Source organism: Juglans regia, chromosome 7 (assembly GCF_001411555.2).
Source record: "Juglans regia cultivar Chandler chromosome 7, Walnut 2.0, whole genome shotgun sequence".
In the NCBI taxonomy this organism is placed as follows: domain Eukaryota; kingdom Viridiplantae; phylum Streptophyta; class Magnoliopsida; order Fagales; family Juglandaceae; genus Juglans; species Juglans regia.
Genome location: NC_049907.1, coordinates 1,288,930 through 1,295,191, shown reverse-complemented (window position 1 = coordinate 1,295,191; position 6,262 = coordinate 1,288,930).

Here is a 6,262-nt window from a genome sequence, read left to right as displayed (position 1 = left end):
CAGACCCCTCAAGAGGGTTGGAGCAGAGCGGAGCAGAATCTAATTCAGTCCAGAAACCTGCAAATTCCTCCGAAGCCAATCTAGAGTAGTCCATCAATTCCTCCCAGGAGTCTTCTAGGTGCCAAATAAGACATTTTGCATTTCTGAACAAGTTTACCACAATTAAAGAATCCATCTCTATTTCTATCTTATCCAAACCTTTTTGACAGATTATTCTCACTCTAAGGAGGAGTGCCATGAACTCTGTATAATTGTTTGTACCATGATCTAGTGGAGAAGAGAAGGCAAAAACCATGTTACCTGCAGCATCCTGCATGATTTCCCCTGCACCTGCCATTCCCGGGTTACCTCTACTACTTCCATTCACATTTAGTTTAATACCAGCCAAGCTGGGGCTGAAGCCAACGAATAATCTGGATCTTTCTTCCTTCTTTTGATTTTTGATTCAATGTGCAGTTCTTCTTGTATCTTCTCATCTTGTATTGATAGTGGCTTGATTGCACGAAGCTTCTCATTTAGTTTTACAATCCAGAATTTAATGCATCTCCACGTCGTATACGGGTTTGTTCTCCTAAAATTCTTTGGATGAAATGAGTGTGGCACCCATCTTTGTCGGGTAAAATGTCGATTATTACGTGGAAAGCCTTATTGAGGAAATATTTTCCAAACTTTGCAGAGTTGTGGATTGTCTTATTAATAGAGAAATACAAGTATACTAGTAGTAGGAAACATAACAAACAGATAAGAGGAATTTCAAAAATAGAATACAACTAGATGACTAAGTCTACTGCATGTGAAACTCTTGTTTCCTACGGCTTCTCCATAACTGCCTTTGACTAAGTCTACTGCATTTGAAACTCTAGTTTCCTACGGCTTCTCCATAACTGCCTTATCCTTAACATGCCCCTGCAAGTCCAATGAAGTGGAAACTACATTGAGCTTGGATCGAAGTGCCGCAAATCTGAATGAAGAAAGTGGTTTGGTAAAAATATCGGCTAGTTGTTCCTTTGAGGATAAAAACTTGACTTCAATAAGTTTCTTGGCTACCATATCCCTCACAAAATGAAAATCAATTTCGATGTGCTTCGTGCGAGCATGAAAAACGGGATTGGATGATAGATATGTGGCGCCGATATTATCACACCCTAAAATGGGAGGAGCTGAAGTTCTAAGACCAAGTTCCTGCTGTAAAGATTGAAGCCATTGGAGTTCAGCAGCTGTATTGGCAAGTGCTTTATACTCTACTTCAGTACTTGATCGTGCAACTATTGCTTGCTTTTTACAACTCCATGAGATAAGGTTTGGCCCGAGAAACACACAAAAACCTCCAGTCAAGCATCGATCATCGCAAGATCCAGCCCAGTCAGCATCTGAAAAAGCTTGAAGAGTTTTGTTGCTTGACTTGCTAAATACAAGACCATGGTTAATGGTCTGTTTTAGATACCTAAGTAGTCGTTTAGCTGACTGCCAGTGAGCAAGTTTCGGTTTATGCATGAACTGAGATAATTTGTTAACAGTGAAAGCTATATCAGGCCTAGTGACTGACAAGTACTGAAAAGCACCAACTGTGCTACGAAAAAGTGTTGGGTCACTGAAATCTTCACTGTCAAAAGCACTGAGATTAGTAGAGGTAGCCATAGGGGTACTAATGGGTTTAGCTTCATGCATTTTTGTCTTTTGAAGTATATCCATGATATACCGATGTTGAGATAGTATAAGCTGCCCATCAGATTTAATGGCTTCAATACCCAAAAAAAAATTCAGACTTCTCAAATCCTTAATTGCAAAGTCACTCTGTAGTGAGTTCAACAACTCATCAATAGCATGCTTGTCTGAGCAGGTGATCAAAATGTCATCCACATAAATGAGAATGTACATAGTGAACATAGATGTGGTATGAATAAATAGAGAAGTATATGAACGAGAGCCATGAAAACCAAGGGCTAGAAGCCGATTGCTGAGGGGCGAGAACCACGCCCGTGGGGCTTGTTTTAGGCCATATAAGGCCTTTTTCAATTTACAAACATGATTTGGAAATTGAGGATGTGTATATCCTTGCGGTTGTGTCATGAAAATTTCCTCTGTGAGTGTACCGTGTAAGAAAACATTATGTACATCAATTTGTCTAATTTCCCAGCCTGAAGAAATAGCAATGGATAGAACGGTTCTTATTGTGGTGGGTTTAATCACCGGGCTGTAGGTTTCTGAGAAATCCACTCCAGCTTGTTGAAGATAGCCCTTGGCTACTAGACGTGCTTTGTAGCGTTCCACCTCACCATTTGCTTTCCTTTTTATCCGATAGACCCATTTGGACCCAATTAGATTTCGGGCATCAGTGGGAGGTACAAGAATCCAGGTACCATTTCGGAGTAATGCATCAAACTCCTGGTTCATAGCATGTCGCCAATGAGGATGCTTAGCCGCGTTGGTGTAGCACGATGGTTCAACCATTGGAGAATCGGTTTCGGCAATGAGGGCTTTTGGAAGAGGGTATCTGATGGTGCCATCGGAACGGGTTTTGGGTTTGGTGATATTATGCTTTGATCGGGTGGTCATAGGATGGTGGGATGGAAGGAAATTTGAGGTGGATTGGGTGCAACGGTTTTCAGAGATAGTCAGTGCAAAGGAATCGGGTGGTGAGGACGAAGAAGGGTTAGAGGAGATGGGTTGGGAAAGTAATGGACTCGGGTGGGCTGGAGTGGTTTGAGGTTGGAAGCGGGCCGGAGAGGCTTGGGCTTGATTGGAAGGGTCCGAGACCAACGAGGCCTGCTCTGCTGCACGTGATAGGTAATTAGAAGACATTAAATTTGAAATCATAAAAGGTGGTGAGGGAGATTGATGATAACTCAGAGGGGAGGCCTGCACTTGACACGGGAAGATTGACTCTTCAAAAATAACATCACGAGAAATAATTATTTTTCCAGTGAGTTGATTGAGACATTTGTAACCTTTGTGATTAGGACTATACCCAAGGAAGATACAACGAGTGGACCGAGGTTGTAACTTGTGGCAATTATATGGTCGAATGTTAGGCCAACAAGCACAACCAAAAATATGAAGAAAAGAATAATCTGGATCACTGTGAGAAAGGCGAGTGAAAGGTGATTGATTTTGAGAGACAGGTGATGGCATCCGATTAATTAAATAACATGCTGTATCAAATGCATCATCCCAATATTTGAGATGAACTTGACTATGAGTTAAGAGGCCAAGCCAGTTTCAACAATGTGACGGTATTTACGTTCAATAGCACCGTTTTGTTGATGAGTGTGGGGACATGACCTGCGATGAGAGATGCCAAGGGAGTCCAATAATGCAGACAGTGAACGAAATTCACCACCCCAGTCAGATTGAACAGATTTAATTTTGCAATTAAATTGTCGCTCTACATGAGGCTGAAATTTGCGAAAAATAGTAATGACATCACTTTTGCATGTTATTGGGTAGAACCACGTGTATCGACTATATGAGTCTAAAAAGGTAACATAATATCTGAAACCATTATGAGAAAGGATAGGAGATGGGCCCCAAACATCACTATAAATTAATTCAAGTGGTTCCGAGGCACGAGTACATGACTCAAAAATTGGTAACTGATGACTCTTAGAACTTAAACATGCAGAACAAGATAGATTAGACTTAGACGTGGCGACTGGTAAAGAAAATTTTGACAAAACATGACGAACAATTTTAAAAGTTGGATGACCCATGCGAGAATGCCATTGAGGAAGAGAGACTCGTTCACCAATAAGTGCAGATGGAGGAGAAGTTTTATTTGACATGGAGATAGGATAAAGTCCGTTCTTACTCGGCCCGTGCAGTAGAGTTTGCCCCGTTACTCGATCCTTCACAAAAAAATAAGATGGATGAAATTCAAAGAAAGTATTAGTAGCGGCAATGAATTTTTGAACAGAAATTAAATTTTTAGTAATTTGTGGCACATGAAATACATTATGAAGTAAAAATGAAAGGGTAGGAGTGGATAGTTTAGAAGTGCCGAGATATGTAATGTTCAAACCAATGCCATTGCCAACCCGGACTGTATCTTGGCCAGTGTATGCTTCAGCATTAATGTTGAGATTGGAAAGATCTGAGGTCAAGTGATGAGTAGCACCCGTGTCTGGGTACCAGTTCAAATCATTGTCTGAAGATGAATTAGTATAATATGCTTGCATAGAGGATTGATCACAGTCGTAAGCTTCATCATAGCGATGATAACAACGTAAGGCAGTGTGTCCCGGTTTATTGCATACTTGACACACAGGGCGAGATTCAGATGAACTCGAGCTTCGACCATGACCTCTGCTACGATTAAAACGACCAAAATTACGTGCACCAGAAGTGAAGCCAGGAGAACGCCCAGGGCTGCGTCCGCCACGAGACCCACGCGAACAAGAGACAAAATTCACACTGCCAAGCGTGAGATCAGGGGAAGATTGATGATGGTCCAGCCGGATTTCATGAGCTAGCAGATGCTCATATAAATCCTCCAAAGACAGTGGGTCAACTCGTGTTGTTACAAAGGTAACAAAGGAATCGTATTCCGATCCTAGACCCGCAAGTAAGAACGAGACCAACTCAAATTCATTGAGTGGTTGATCAGCAGCGGCTAATGTATCATCAATGGTAGTAAATTTGTGAAAATAGTCTGAGATAGAGGAACCACCCTTCTTGAGTGTAGCCAATTGATAATGAAGGTTCATGGATTGAGCACGGGATGTGGAGGTAAACATTCTTTCCAGTGTCGACCAGACTTGATGGGAGGTTTGGCATTTGATCACGTGAGTAAGAACATTTTCGGAGAGGGATGAATTTAGAGCTGAAAGGATTAACTGGTCTTGCATGATCCATTGCATGAAGGCAGGGTTGGGTACGGTTTGATTGGTAGGAGTTGTGATCATGGGGGAAGGGCAAACCGAGGATCCATCAACGAAGGAAAATAGATGCTGACCTTTGAGGTAGGGGACGACCTGCGCTTTCCATAATAGGTAATTATCTCTCATAAGCTTGATGGGTGTAAAGTTGGGGAGGGATGTGGTGGGTGCAGAGAAGGTGTTTGTAAAAATGGGTGGGTGAACAAAAGGGGAAGAGACATGGGTCTCGGAAACAGGTGGAGTTAAATCTGCCATAGGTGACGTGAGTCTTAGGCTCTTGATACCATATTGAGGAAATATTTTCCACACTTTGCAGAGTTGTGGATTGTCTTATTAATAGAGAAATACAAGTATACTAGTAGTAGGAAACATAACAAACAGATAAGAGGAATTTCAAAAATAGAATACAACTGGATGACTAAGTCTACTGCATGTGAAACTCTTGTTTCCTACGGCTTCTCCATAACTGCCTTTGACTAAGTCTACTGCATTTGAAACTCTAGTTTCCTACGGCTTCTCCATAACTGCCTTATCCTTAACAAGCTTGGTATGGTTGTCTTCCAATTGATGACCCGCGTATAAGGAGGGCTGGTATTTACATGGGATTTTTAAATAGAGGATTCCTAGTGCAGCTGGAATTTTTAAATAGATTAAGGCCGAGATCCAATCATAATTAGTTAAAAAAATATTCCGACCCGAAGGTCGATGAAGTGCTTTTGGGGGTACGTACTGAGCTAAAGAGTAAGGCATAATTGAAGAGAATGGGAGAGAAGAGTAGTAAAGCATGCATTTCCATGGATGTTTGGTGGTAGTTTATATTACTTCCTGATCACTCTAAATGAGACTCACGTGTAGCTGAGGATTGGAATCTTCAAAGTTGATGACCACCCAAAAGCAACATATAAAGGGATTACGTGAATCTTGAATCTCCACTAATGACAGGGGATAAAGTTGATGTCGAACAGTAATCTCCACTAATCGTGCAATATTCACACAACTTTCAGCATATATATCATCCATATAAAACAATAGAAAAATATAGAAACTCTTATTCCGTACTCCAATATTCTTCATAGTTATAATAGCAGTTTCAGTGTTTTCATTAAAGAATGAAAGAAGATGAACCGTTTTCTACTTTTAAAATTTTATGAACTTAAAATTATGGTCATTATGAAAAGACTGAATTGCATGGCTTAATTTATACAATAAATCTTCAAAACCTCCCTACACTTCGCACTCTATATTTTTTTTTAATTTTTACTATTTTTTTCTTTTATCAAATATTTATTATATGAATAATGAATAGAAAATTTGAAATAATTTAAAAAGAATAAACTCAAAAAAAATTTTAAAAAAATATTAAAAAATTTAAAAATTTGAAAAAAGGT